We start from the raw sequence: 15,885 nt of genomic DNA on the forward strand, positions 1-15,885 counted from the left end.
GATAAACAATATCAATCGATATATAAATGGATCACAGATATTATTTAAAAAATATAGGTATATGAAATTTGGCAGAAGTATTGGCACACTTTGATTTTTGTACTCAGTTGTAGATTTCGTCTTAAAATAAACATTACTAAAAAGTGATGACCCTAGTTCCTAACTCACAACATCTTCCTCTAAATTTAGAGACAGGTATTTGCAGTGCAATATTATGCGACAAGTACTCTGAAGTTAATACATAGCTTTAAGGTAAGAAATATTGAATCCGTTGGATATTACAATTGGAGCTACTTAAATAATAAAGCTTTTTAAGCTATCAGAAGTGTTATATTGTATAATGGATTAACAATGTACTTATTGCTGCATGCATAGCCACAGTGCTTCATCAAGTACGAAATTTTACGTAAAAGTATTTACCGTATATATATATATATATATATATATATATATATATATATCTTTAACACAGATAACATAAAAATAAAATAGAACAAAATACCTATAGTTTTTACACAACATTGGCAGCATTTAACTAATATTGAATTTTAAATACCTAACTAGTTTATATATCTCACCTACATCAATGACAATTACATATGCCTCGTCACTGTGATTAGCTATTTTCCTAAGCAACTATATTTAATCGATATGATTCGTTTAGGATCTTTGATATCCTACCTATCACCATAGTTTGTCATCACCATGGTAGTAGGTGGACAATATTAGCAGAAGAGGGGATGGGACATCTTTTATCTTTCAATTTCCATATAGGATGAACCCGTAAAATGGAGAATGAAACCGTAGAAGCGTAGAAAAACCAAACTGACAAGATGATGGCTAATCGTAATTTTATAATGGGAAAGACCTGGGTAAAGAGTATAAAAATGGCAATGACAGAACAAAAAGAATGGAATGAGAATGAGCCCACTACTACCTCACTCGCTTACCACATTTACTACCTATGCTCAGCAGGGGGTAAACTATGGTTGTAGAAAAAAATAATAGACTTCATACTGTGGGCAAAAGCTCTTCTAAATCCTTACGATCTAACATATTATAAGACCAAACCCTCTGCCGCGTCTGACTGTCTGTTCGCGATGAACACAAAAACTACTGCACGGATTTTCATGCGGTTTTCACCAGTAGATAGCTGATTCCTGGGGAAGATTAAGGTGTATGATTTATAATGTTTTCACCCGATCGCAGCCGGGACGAACCGCTAGTAAGTTTAGAAAGGTCTCAAGAGAATCTTCAGGAAGAATATTTTAGTTTTATTTATTTATCAACCAAATATTTTCTTGAATTGCTGGCCTGTGTCCAACTGTAGACTTTCAGGTTACATAATACTACATATATCTAAAGCAAAACATTGTAGCCGTATAGATAGTAATGAAGATAGTTTTCGGTGAAAACAGAGTTCGCCACATGCAATCCACCGCTTAGTCGCATCTTAATTGCTTAACTTTAACTAAGACTTTCCTGCCCGCTCTGGGTTCGTTTAAGTTTACGCATAGTGGAAATAAAAATTTGCTTACAAAGTTTCTAAAAGTAATTTAAATTGTGTCTATGAAATAAGGTCAAACAATATATGTAGTGGATATTGAAGATAAAATCAATACCCACGAACATTACGATTATATTTTTGAACTACGAAGCTAAACAGTAGTCAATTCCTGTCTACGGATACTAATACATATAGAAATTAAAACCCAGTCTCAGAAAAATGTCTGTGAAAAATAACCACAAATAATTTGTAGTCTCTCAAAATTAAAGTTCAAATTTTATTACCATTCATATTGTTCCAGAAAAGAAACGGCAGCTCTCTACAGCAAACTCCAATGAAGCTACTTCTACATGGATGATATATACAATGGATATGGATGGAATAAAACAAACAAATGTTCTTGTTTTCTTTATTCACTCTTCACACATACACATACCTATACACAACTGACAGACGTCCCTAATAAATAATCCTTACCTTATTTGTTAATTTTACACAAAGCTTCAGTTTCAACTTATCTATAGAAGTAAACGAACCTAAATCTAAATATGTATACATTACAATTAAATTACAATGAAAGAATGGCCTTAATGTCGGAAAACAATGAACGATGGTCAAAATGAAAACTTAACATAAAATTAACAAACACAGCCATTTGAATAATTAACGAACATATCACAAAACTTAACAACAAATCAACGCTTAAAACGAATTAACAAGAAACAAAAACAACTTGATGTATAACAACACGATAACAATATATAACAAATACACAACATTATTAACAAAGTGCAACGATTATTTTGCCCCAAAATATGATGATGTTGATTTAGATAGTTATCCTGCAAATTATGGAAATCTACAAAAAATACTGATAATATATTTATTTCAGTTCAATATTACATCAATGAAAGTGAAAATATACTTTACGAAGGTTGATAGGGAGAAAACAATCATCGGACTGTACACACATTTTAAGTTTTTAACGCATTGATAACTCATAAAAATATTTCAATTCTTTTTTATCTCAAAAGATACCTATCGCTTGAACATAATTGAACACTTCTTGTTCGACAAATGTCAAAAAAGCGATAAAGGTTGAGTTACGATGCATAAAAAAATTAAGGGCGTTCTGATAAGGTTAATGATAGACACAAACCATATCAGAAGGCCAAAAATAACATAAAAACAAAGAGATACTGGTAAGAAATTGAATGAAACCAAATCAGGCACTTTAGGTTTATAAGGCACAATGTGATTGTTTCAAGTAAATATGGATTCATATGGTGTGCTACGAAATGTGTTCGAAGTAGAAATATTGTAGAGTATAATTATATACAATATTGCAGCATTTGTAATTTAGTGGTCTTTTTTAAATTTTACATATTTTTTGCGTACAAGGCCTATTTTAATTGAATTAAACAAAAACTCAACCAATAACAACTAAATCAACTAACCAGGTAATAGTAAAACTTGACGAAAGTAATTGTATTGTAGTCGAGCGCAAATAAGTCTGATCTACAATGGGCAGGTATGGTTCAGGTTTTTCTGTGCTAAACTGTAAAATAACATGTTGCAATTTTGTGTTCAAAAATGGAATTTCCGAGTTTAGAAGTTAAGATCTGTTTTTTGAAAGAATAAAACAAAAACTCAACTGATTTCTAACAATTAATTCAACTAACCGGGTAACATCAAAACTTAACGAAAGCAGTTGTAAGTACAAAAACAAGTTGACAGTTAATGAACATAATGGTTTAGTATTTTGTACGAGACCTACTTTTAATTGTAATGAGTATTCAATACAATCAAAAGTAGGTCTCGTACAAAAGTAGGTAAAACAAAAACTCAACTGATTTATAACAATCAAATCAACGAGACGTGAAATAACAAACATAACTGGTTAAGTAACAAAACTAAAAATCAACACTTAAACATTGAAACAATTTCGGAGAGAGTACATTAATCTCGTCTTCCTCAAACAAGAAAACATAAACTCGAAATGATTTTTGATTAATCGCATCCATGAACAAAAACTAATTAAACGAAAAATCAACTGCTTTGGTGGTTATTAAACAAAAACTTAAAATAATACCAGGCCAGCTGGTGAAGTTAAAAACAATAACAACAAAAAGTTAATTGAACATTTTGGTGATTTTTTAAAGAAGTAACGATAGCTTTTTAACAAGATAGGAAAACTTAACAGTACTAGAGCAAAGCTAACAAGAAAGAAATTTTCAACAATAAGTATGATTATTTTTATATTTTTTAAAATTAATTTGAAGTTTGATCTTAGTTGAAACATATTTTACTGCTCAGTCTTTTAACAGTAATCAACAAAACTGTCTGTCCATTCTAACAAAACAATTAACAATAACCATATGTCGTAGTAGAAACTTAACAGCAAAACAAACTTAATTTGGTAACTTGACCGGTAAGTAACAATACCGATCATTAAGGCACTCCTGATCCAAAAATTAAATTGTTTTGAACCGAGACGCTCTTAAATTGAAATGTCCTTATCCTGCGTAAATGAATGAAATGAACCTTATAAAAACTATTATAAGTCCTATTCAAAGAAAAAAATACCTATTAAATATACAGTAAATACGAAACTAAGTGCTAAATTCCTAAACTACTTTTACGTACGACCTAAGTTTAATCCTATCTTTGGGAGTTTAGAAAGTAACTTCTGTTGGTCACCTGAGTTGCCATTCTGCGAGATTAATGTTGATGAAATTGGGTCAAATTTTATTGATGTCTCCATCAGTTGAATTTTGCCCTGGGCTGCTACAATGTCGGAAATTTTTGGACGATAGCTGTATTCCAAAATATTGTTCTTTATTCTTAAGTTAAATTTTACAGCTGTAACAAAATAAACACTTTAATTTAAAAAATGAGAAGCGTGAAAAACAAGAAGTAAAAGTAAAAAGTAAAGTAAAAAAACTATTTATTTAAGAAGGGAATTATTTATATTTATAAACTTTAAATATTCGTGAGGAATAACATGATACTTGTAATATAATAATCAAATAGATATTTCATTTGATACAATACATAAATCTGCCTCTATATCACATGTACAAGATAAACAAAAAAATTGCAGATAAAAAAGACATTGCGTTAGAACAATACATTAATAAAAAATATAAATAAAATACATACCGTAGAGAGAAAAAGACACCGCGTAGGTGAAAGCACACCATTTCCTCTACAGCAGATAGCTCTTGCTTCATTTATTAGTTTCAGAACGAATCACGATCACTACGATTTTATCAATTTTTAAATTTATCGATTACTAATAAAATGACCCGGGGGCCCGACAGCGGGCCGGTCCCCCGGGGTCTTCACTGTATGTCCTCAAATTCGGAAGTGATGCGACACTCCCAAAGTACCCTTATATATGATTCCCGAAATCCCTTCCCTGGGACCGTGGGAGCGCTGGCGCACGTGGACTCCTTGCGTAAGCGCACACAACAGTTCCCTTTCTTTCTTCTGATTTCACCCCTCGGACGTCTTGCCTTCTATCTATGCTTACCTGTACTTATTTAGGGGGAAAATCTCACCCGGTGGGAACTGCGTAATAATCACAACCAAAATTGAATGATTGTACTCGCACGATGTACGATTTAGAAGAGGGTAAGTAACTTTCTCACGGTAAGGGCTTTTGTAATTGAAATCATCATCGCAACGTTATTTTCGATTGTGTTACCGTTATTGCGCAATATTTTTGAAGAAAGTCGTCAAATAATTTATTCTTGAACTTCTGAAATTGAGCACACGAGTATCGTTTTATAGGACTCATTACAGTAATAACGTTTACTAATTATAAATGGTACACAACTGCCGAAATACATGCTTCTTTTTTGGGTCATATTCTTGAAAAGTTATCCATATTATATTTACAGGAATCGATATATTTTGGTAGGTATAATCGTAAAGTTTGTTTTGTTGGAGAATACTAAAATAATTGCCCAACTATTATTAAGGTAGCGAAGTTGTGACAATTTCAGGATGATGTGTCTCTTGTTGTTGTATATATTTACTTCCCTACATGTTCGTATTTAAAATATAAGTATATACAAAAATTTATTGTGCGGAAGATAAAGTTTAAAAAAAATATTCTAAATAGATACAAGTTTTCTCAATGTAGTTTCACAACATGTATTTTATTAAAGGTTTTGAAAAAAATATATACCGAACCAAAAGCAAAAATTGCGATATTATAGTCATGCCCTTGGCAAAAATCAAGTGTGCAAGAGTGAGCTGGCTTTTATAGTATTGGAGTCATTAATTTTCGAGCTCACAAAGCAATGTCGATTGACTTGCCGGGAGTCCGAACAAAAGACCTATTCAGCAAAACCTGAGAACATGCAATGTTCAGAACATTGATTCCAATAATTTAAAGGTAAATAAAATTATTTTACTTAGCTAAAGGACTCGACAGTGATGATTGCAGTTGGTTTCGACGAGAGTTAATGTTGTAAATCATGTTTGTCTTAAATGTAGCTAGGACTGGTCCTAGAACATGATGAAAAACATACTACAAGTAGTATTTTACTCGTAATTATGTATCTTGGAAAAAAAAGTATTTTCTAAATATTTTTATGTCATCTCGTTTAGTGATTTAGAAGAAAATAACTAATATCTGTTTTATTCATATATTTATCATGAGTTATATTAACCATCAAATGTCAGGTAAACTTCTATAACTTTTCCGTAAACATGGCGATGAGTTTGAGTCAATGTTACACGAGTAAAGTGCCCTTATAAGTTAAAACTCAAGTTTGAAAGTCTCGTGTATATACAATGTTAAGTCCTGTAAGAATATTTAATATCCATTTCTGTATACAAACGAAAACTTTTAGGTCGATGTAGGTAATTTTCCACCTCGAGCTTCAAGCTGCTACTAGATAGTAAGAGCTTTCACATGTAGCTTTTCGACCAAATATGTAGGTAGATTAAGTTCAAAGAAACCTGGCAATGACAGACAGACACACGAAGGATCTTATCTTATCTTATAAGAACTTTATAATTTACTTGGAGGTAACATATAATGATTTAGCCATTTGTATAGTATAAATCTATTGCTCTATTCTAGAGTATGATATTCATGTAAAAATAAAGAAATAAGTATACAAACTGGGCTAAAAGAATCGAAAAATTTCAAATCAACATTAAACACAGATTATCGCAGATTAGAATTGTAGAAAGTTAAAATGTCTTGATTTTGAGAAGTTATTTTTGGTCAAATAAGTTAGGTATTACAAAATAACGGTTTCATATTTCGGCAAAATTGAAGTTACTTGTTATTCATTAAGCAAGTAAGCGTCGCTAGGTTGGGGCGAGCCAGGTGCTCGCTATGTGGCGGTCGCTTTCTCACGCTCACCAACAAATATCCAGAAGACTAAAACGCGATTCAAATCGTTTGAACGTATAACCTATGAATAGCATTACCTTAAACCATTCTCTACTTTTATGTAACTTATTTTAAAGTTTGCATGTTATTCCAGACTTCGATTTACATACATTTTACTATGATAGATGATGACCAGCTTCTACATTGGTTACTTCCAGAACAAATGTACTTTCCAGTCAAATGTAATCTTTGTATTCCCATATCTTTTAATGATAGTCGTATAAGGCGGGTAACGTATATTTAGACACCAAAATATGTTTATTAGTTTTTTCAACGTCCTCTATGTAATTTTTCATTACAAAGTATTAAATTAATTAAAATTACCCAATGCCACAAGAACATATGATATGATGTGAACACATTTTGTCATTCTGTCTGTGAAAGACATTATGTATGTTTTATTACACACAATATAATGGCAACAACGATCATAACTCTTTAATAAGAAGAAGCTAAATCCTAAGCTATAACCTAAAGATACTTCTCGTAGGCAATGAGCTCTTACCACCAATAATACTGGCCACCAATAATACTGGTAAAAGTGGTTTAGATTTTAAAAACTCTTGGCTCTTTCTATCCCGTAAGAAATAAGATGTCATACTGTATCTGTGAAATCTGTCACTTCACTCAATCCCACAAATGCATTGCCAAGTTTGTAAGTTAGAAAGAAATACAATCAAATAAATAAGTCGGTCGGCAGTGCACAGATGTGCAGTTTTCCAGGCACAATCGCAATGCAAGCACGTCGCAATTCCTCCAATCGATATTTCAGCCGATCGCGTGATTGCTAGATAGCCGATGTCACTTTAAACAAACTATTTTCTATAAAAGTTGCCAGGAAAAATTGCGGATTGTAAGTCAAAGTAAACACAAGAACGCATTGTCGACGGTTCAGAAATATTTATTCGAAGTGCTTGGAAAGGTACTCTGAATAAATGCAGACTTTGACATATATTACACTATACCTAAATAAAATAGTTAATTTCTTACAAATTCGTGTTGTTGCAATTTAGTGAAAACAAGTAAATACAGATAATCAAATAAATAGTAATTACTTATTAAGTTAAACAGCAGTTATATTATGATACAAAATAACACTACCAGAACCCAATCTTAGAACCACTGTTCTAAGATTGGGTTCGGTATACCCGAAGAGTCATGGAACTATGGTTTAATATTCCTTTATAAATCTGCAATTTTGGCGTACAATTTTGAACCTTGCTGCGTTGGAAATAAGATTATAATGCAACTATGCAGTGCACACAAAGCAGAGTCAGTTACAAGATTATCCTACGGGATACACTGCTATTGTACCGGTGTCGACCATGTTTCCTTTATTGTGATTTCTATACGTTGTTAGTAATCAAATTATTGTGACCGTGGTAAAAAAAAGTATAACATTTACCAAGCAAATAAATCGTTTTTCAGTCTGATGAGCATCTTCTGTATAAGCATCGTTACGCTTTACATTTGTTCATTTGTCAAACATTTTACCTAACTGATTATATGTATTTAGTTAATTTCTCAGTGAATCATATTGAAATTAGAACTAATTGGTTTATTTATCGGCATGGCGTTGGTTACGTCATTTAACATGATCTACATAACTTCAGCAGCAGGTAGTTAGACAAAACTAAAGAAAGCACGATTGGTGGAAGATCCCACTTGCAGGTGAGAAAAACTTATAGTACCTAATTCCTAAATTTTAAAAATAGAATTAATTGGTTTGGTCGTCGTTTTCTAACAAAATATCTTTGAAAGACGTCCTGACGACGAGCCTGATGACACGCGTAACTACGTTCAAATCGGAGACGTAATTTGTTGGATAAGTTGCATCGCAATTAAAAAAACCTGGGTTTCATTTCTCGATAGATATTTTATAAAAATCTACAATTTTTTACTTTCCTTAAATTCGAAATGAAAAGGGAGTGTTTGCCACGATTGAAAGATATTTTTAATTCGAAAAATGCGCTGTTTTTATTTTTTAAACGCTTCATTTTTACACGTGCATTGACTTTTTACTACTAAAATTTAAAGCTCAAACGAAAGTAACTGCAGCAAATTATATTGTTACCTAGCCCAGATTTGTACATCTTCATAGACACATTAATTTTACAAGGCACTTACTTAGGCGGGAACTTGATGGACAAGCTGCTTAACCAATCATTTATTAATAGTCGGCAATAACCCAGCAAATATTAACGAAGATCCCAATGATAGAATAATAGACAGGAGAGTTTAATATTTCGGGAAATACGCTCGATATATGATATGCAAAATTCACAATTATGTACCAGCTTATTCGGCCTGAAAATTCTCAATTTCCATACAGCATAATTCAATGACGATGATAATTCAGCTACTGGTCATAGTAATTACAATTTCTCAACAGTCCAATCGACTTTATTAGTCGACACTAAGAATAAGGATATAGTCATTAAAGTTATAGTTTCTCAACAGTCCAATTAAGGAAGTCGCCTATAGCTAAAAAGTACGTTTGGAGCTTTGCATGAATCTATCATAGCCACGTTTTATGAGATATACTAAGGTTGCCCATGATTCTACCTACAGGAGAGTTGCCACGGGTATAACTAGTTATATGTATTGTGTCCCCAAGTATCCTTACAAAGAATAAGAGAATCATCGAAACTGGCGTAGATAATGAGGGAAGTATTGAAAATAGTCTCCGATTTGGAATTGAAATCAATGTAAACGCATTTCTCAAATGCATTCAGAGGGACCCAGTCAACAGAACATTGTATATATTTGCACATATGTATTTAAAAATATAATATAGTGCCCACCATTTAACAGAATTTTGCTGGGGGAAATCACACGTGCATTGTACCAATGATTCCCAATGTTTCCAGAAATTATAAGTTACTTCTCGGAATTCAAATGAGCATGGTAAGAGTGTGCATTTTTGTATAAATATCGAAAATACTGTAATTTTTGTAATATGTTTAAAATATTAAATCCAGTTAATTCCAAAATACCTAGGGCTTATTTTTATTACATAATATTTAACTGTCTAATATTATTTTAAATCTATTTAAATCTTCCATGCGTTTAATAGCTATTATTATTACAGCTATTATATAATAGCTATTATTGCAACGGTTATATGGAAAGAGGGTTGGACGAGATGTTAAAGTTTGGGAGCCGCTTGTCGGTGACGCTTTCCTATGAGTTTTGTTAAGATTTCTCAAACAACGCGAACTCGGAGTGTTCCTCAATTATTCACGCACACACTCCCTTTCTAGCCCCATTTCTTTTCATATGGGACAAAAGCGGATTCAGGTCGAGCCAACAACAACGGAAAGATTGCAAACGACCTCCGTATAGGTGAGTTTTAAGCTTTTAATATTAAGCGCCGAGCTCCGGGCAACTTTATTACGAGCGCCAAATGTATGGCTCTTTGTTTTGGATTTTTCTATGTAGGAACCAAGTCTTATAACACTGGTCTCACAAATTTGAACGCCAGAGTAGACACGCTAAGAAGTATGTATAGCTATCAAATACTCACATTCCCCTCCAATTTACCAAATCTTTGTTTTATGATCTTACGAGTGTTCAAGAAATAAAATGGAAATGAATGATAGGACTACGGTTCTTTTATTTCATCACTGACTTGGTGTTTGATTTTCATCGTAAATGTTTACGACTGAATATTTGGTAAAAAAGAAATCTCCATTTAGAAAATTAATTCGAATCTGTATTTAAATAACATGTGTAATCGACCTAAAATATTTTGTTAATAGGATTTTACTGATTTGGTTTAAGTGATTTCGTGCAACAATATTTTTTATATATTTCTCAGAAGATGCTCCTAATAAAATAGTAAAAAATAAGTACCTAGTATATATAATCAAGAGGTGGCTATAAATTGAACTAATTAGAGTCAATGAAATAATATATGAAACATTTTTGGCGAATAATTATGAATAAGTTCTAAATATCACTTTACTGACTCGTATAATAAAATATATAAATATTTTAGAAATATTACGGCAAACAGCATGGTAAATGTAGTAAGGGTAATCTAATTCATAACTATCACACTTACTCAAAAATAAGGTTATAACGTCTAAGTACCTAAACGTTCAAATAAGTAAGTAATAAGTCAACTAAGTACATAAGAAGAATTCTAAAAGGGCTCGGCTCCTATCTCAGTATTTGACAAATACTGGCGTAATAACATACATCCTTGTACACGACATATGTAGAACTTACGGCAAAACGTTATCAGGGCGTATTCCACCTCTCGAGGGTACTGTGAGAAACTGTTTATGCAAATAAGAACGAAACGCTCCCCACTTTGATATACTACCGAAGGCGAGGTATAACCTGGGGTCCTTTTCAAATTCGCCCCAACTCGATTGAGCGAAGGTTTTTTTATAGCGCGGATACAGTAATCTAGTTCAGGTGTGCTCTGGAAAATTCTCACATATCTGACCCGGCGTCTTAAGTAGGTGACAAACGTGGCAAAGCAACGCGGCATGTATTTACTTGTGGCCTATTTTGTCTTAAAGTCACTCATACATGAATAGAATCGTGCAGCGTTCAGTCGCTAACCTAGGACGCCGAGTGAGGTCGCATACGTTCCCGATTTTATTGCATATTGAGACGTACTATTCCTGTGATATATTTCCCTAGACCGGTGCTACGGAGGCTCTCGTGTTATAGTCTCGGAACATAATACGAATCCTACCAGCCTGTCGAACCCGTAAAAGTAATATCGAAGAAAGATTTGGAAAAAATAAATGTATCGTCGCTATCCCTGCAATTTGTTCGACTTATCTGAAATAATATTATAGAAACTCGTATAGTACACATAATGTGAATAATAATAGAAAACGAGAATTTTTTTTTAGAATTTGTGAAATCCACCACAAAAGTTGCCAAAAAAGACACCGGGACGGGAATTGTCGAAAAATTTTTAATTGGGTCGTCGGCAAATGGAACGGGTTCAATTCTCAAGCGGAAACTAAACGTTTTCATAAGTTGCTGGCTGGCATAAAGTGCAGGTGGTTTCGGTAATCCGGGACGCATAGCGTGGGAACCACAGACATCGGAATAATTCATAAAACCTAGAATTGGCATAAACACGTTATTATTTAAACAAGAAGATTATGAAGTTCAGAAATAATCTCTCGCTCGAGCGCTCTCTATGAATTTGACTAGCACATATAAAAAAATAGCTACAGAGATTAGCATCTTATATCAGCCTTTAAAAAAATATATTTGTGTATGTGGCACCCACCTAGTCAAATCCGTAGAAAACACTGTTAGGAAATTCCTACAAGAGTACGCAACACGCACAGCTAACTGCCTAACACGGGTTTCTGTTTAATACACATACACATAATAATACACATTTGATACACACAATGTGTATAAAATGATTATGATTTCTGTGGTGGGAACGTTTGGCTGGCAGAGGCGCAAGGCGAACTTGCAATTTGCTTTCACGCCACCTGGTGAGACTCTGATTGCACACTTTGCGATGCACTTTATCGAATGGGTTACCCTGGCAGCATTGGACGACGGCTATATTGTCTATTCACGACTCCTTTGATAGAAAAACCTTTGTTTTGCACTCGGATTTTGTGCTTGCCGTCAATTTTATTTATTTAAATATTAAATTCTATAACATTGATAATTGCAGCAAAAATATTTTTCTATTGCGTAACTTCAAAATATATTTTGTAAAAATGTATTGCTAGGTACTCTTCAAATAGACAACAAATAAAAAATAAACTGACATTGAACAAGAATACATCACTTCATTAAACAAATACATTTTAAAATAACGATTTAATTACAACTTTGGTTTAACACACAATGAAATCAAGGTCTATTTAAATTCAGCCCTACCTGAAATTATCTGTTAGGTCATCTGTTCATTATTAATTCCCGTCGATTGTATTTCCGTCCCATCTATCTATACATTTTCAACCATTTCACATATATTTTGAATTTGAGAATAGTCAATTACCATAAATAGGTGTGTGAGGCGCTCGCAATGGCGCTAGTCATACGGATAGGTGCACCGGGGCAATCAAAATCTGGGGGCCCTCGGACACTCATCAGCAACCGTGTCGCTCGTCTTTTGAAAAAAATTATAATTAATATTTATCATTTTTAAACAAATGACTTTGTTAAAGTGGGTCCCTATATTTTTTTGCAAGAGATCATGGTTACCAAGTCATCATTTCATTTAACCTTACTTTAGTTGGGGTCCTCAGATATTATTTGCACCAGAGCCTATGTTTACCTAGTTACGCCACAGGCGTGGAGGTCGAAATCGAGTTCGTCATGTTGAGATCGTTATTGTAAAGGCATTATCTGAGATCAGAGCCGGAATATAAATGTAAGGTCCTGGAGGTTCGGAGCAATATGTCAGGCAAGAACGTCTGTCAGGAACGAACATTGATATTGGGAAGTTCATACTGCCTAAAACATGTACTACGGGTGTATGCAAGATTATCTTTACAAGGACCATTACTTTTAATATGATATATTATTTGTGGAATATTAATTATGAAGCACTTTAATCTATAACTAGATTAAGGTTATAAACCAATAAGTACTCTTCTGAACTAAAATGATGCTTGTTAGTAATCTCCAAACGTAGAGTTATTGTCTGTGAAGTTTGAACAGGTTTGAGGAAAAATATCCCTGACGATGCGAATAATATAATCGAAAAATATATTGACTTGGAAAATAGATTGGTTCATGCGTAATAATAGGTTTAGAAGTTAAACGTCTCCAAAGTTAAAGGGCTCTGAGATAGCAAACTCGTCTAGACAAATTAACTTCATTTAAATTCAAACTTCTATCTATAGACGCTTATATTTATTCTCTTTTATTACAATTTTGCTGTAATATTTTGAGTTTGAGTTATTTACTTGAGTGAAATTTACAAGCCTCAGCGATGAAGCCATGACACACTTTAATTATGTACTACATCAAAACAATCAAATCATTCTATGGTAATCGCTTTTTTATATAGTGATTTCAATGCGTTTGTTCTCAATCTAGAAAAGCAAATATGAGGTATAAGGTGATACACACAAGGTCAAATATACTCACTAGATCAATAATTCTGTAAGCAAAAGAACATTATAATACTTATGCTTCAAATCTAAGTAAGTACTTATTTAGTTTAATTTGGATGAACTTACCGCTGAACTGTTCCAACAATAATTTTCAAACATATAATATAACTAGCTTCGCCCCGAGGCTCGTTCCCGTGGAAATTTCGGAATAAAAGGTATACTATGTGTATTTCCAGGTTTCATTCTACCCGTGTACGAAAAATCATAACAATCCGTTCAGTAGATTTTGCGTGAAAGAGTAACAAACGTGTATAGATACATACATGCACACATCCTCACAAACTTTCGCATTTATAATATTAGTAAAATATTATCTTCATCTATTGAAATCTATACACGGAACGGAATCCAGTAAATTCCTATTGAAAGAGTACAAATGCATTAGAAGTGTTGTGCACTAATGGAGTGGCCCACAGGCAAGTCGGTGGCCGACGCGTGCCGCCCGCATGCCCGCACGAGACGATCGCACGATACACGAGAATGCTGCACTACATTGTTTCATCTCGACGATCGAACTCTCCAAATGGAATTAATATGCCATTGTTGTTACTAATCGATAGGATATGTGTTTTTTACAAGCTTTTATTTAACTTGCTCCGTTTGCTTATAGGTAGTACGGGTCGTCATTCAAGTAAAATATTTAACATTGCCATACCTGCCCCTGGTGGGTCAAAAAACAATATATACCACTGAGAATATAGTGTTGTGTCTACAACCTGAGATCATGAATGAATTTATCCTCATTTTTCCTACGATGCATACGATGTGACCTGTATATACCTAATTAAGAACGATTTTTATATAATGTGATGAATGGTAAAACATTTAATATATCAGGTTAACTATTTAAACCGCAAATTGATACTGGCGACTACTTTGGATATCATAAGTATTAACTTATGATTTGAAATTATAATGTTTCGATTGATATTTGTTTTGAAACTTTAGGTATAACATTTTACTTTTGCAGTCAAATTATGGCGTAATACTGACGTAATATTGTATCTATAACTATACGTTTAAGTAGCTCTGTGGTCGTAGCTTTAGAAAGCACTATGGTTTTATCATCATGCTTCGCAAAACGTCGTGTTAATATAGCTTTGTCTTCACCTCCAATTTCTCGAATAGTACAATAACATGTAAATTAATGTCTGCTTCGTAACAGTATTTATATGAATATTCAAATAACGATCAAAGTTTCTGAAAAGTGAAATTTATAAAGTTTTACTTATAATGTAAAGGTATTTAAAAAACTTTTTATCCGTAAATATGGCTACTTTATTTTTCTGGTAAAAGAAAATTAATTAACATTCACAAATCGGGTAAAGTCAATAGTTTTCGCACATTTCGGACCAGGCATGCATAATGAAGTGATAGGGGAGTAGTTTGTGTCAGAAAACGATTAACGAAAGTGGTCGGCGGCGCTGTGTTTGGCACGCGACACGACGCGACGCCGCCGGCCCGCATATGACGTCACAGTTTTGTCCCACGTCTAGGGTTGCCATCTCGTATATACGATACTAATTATTTGACCATCCGACTTATCGTAATACGACGCGCCCGGGGCCCCTTATTTTGATTTAGCCCAATACTATCGTGAAATGAAACAAAGGTTTTTTATTGAAAAATATAAATATTAAATAAATATATTAGGACAATAGCTAGCCCCAAACTAAGTTAATATTACCGGCACGGCTCTGTGGATTTGTGAGTATTTGATGTGAACCAAAAAAAAAATAATTCATAAAAAACTGCCCCTTGTTTCCCAAATGTTCCGTATAGATTATTTGTTTCTACGTTATTAAATGTAAATTTATGACAACCCTACCCATGTCAGCCAG

General features: G+C 33.3%; 1 long non-coding RNA gene across 1 annotated transcript; it reads right to left on the reverse strand.

The window, feature by feature from the left end:
- Positions 1–1,902: 1,902 nt before the first annotated feature.
- On the reverse strand, positions 1,903–4,872 carry LOC128671288 (uncharacterized). Its single transcript, XR_008404827.1, has 2 exons — positions 4,670–4,872; positions 1,903–4,369 (listed from the first exon to the last, which is right to left on the reverse strand). It is a non-coding gene; the product is annotated as an uncharacterized LOC128671288 (long non-coding RNA).
- Between the last annotated feature and the right edge of the window lie 11,013 nt (positions 4,873–15,885).

Source organism: Plodia interpunctella, chromosome 7 (assembly GCF_027563975.2).
Source record: "Plodia interpunctella isolate USDA-ARS_2022_Savannah chromosome 7, ilPloInte3.2, whole genome shotgun sequence".
NCBI lineage: Eukaryota > Metazoa > Arthropoda > Insecta > Lepidoptera > Pyralidae > Plodia > Plodia interpunctella.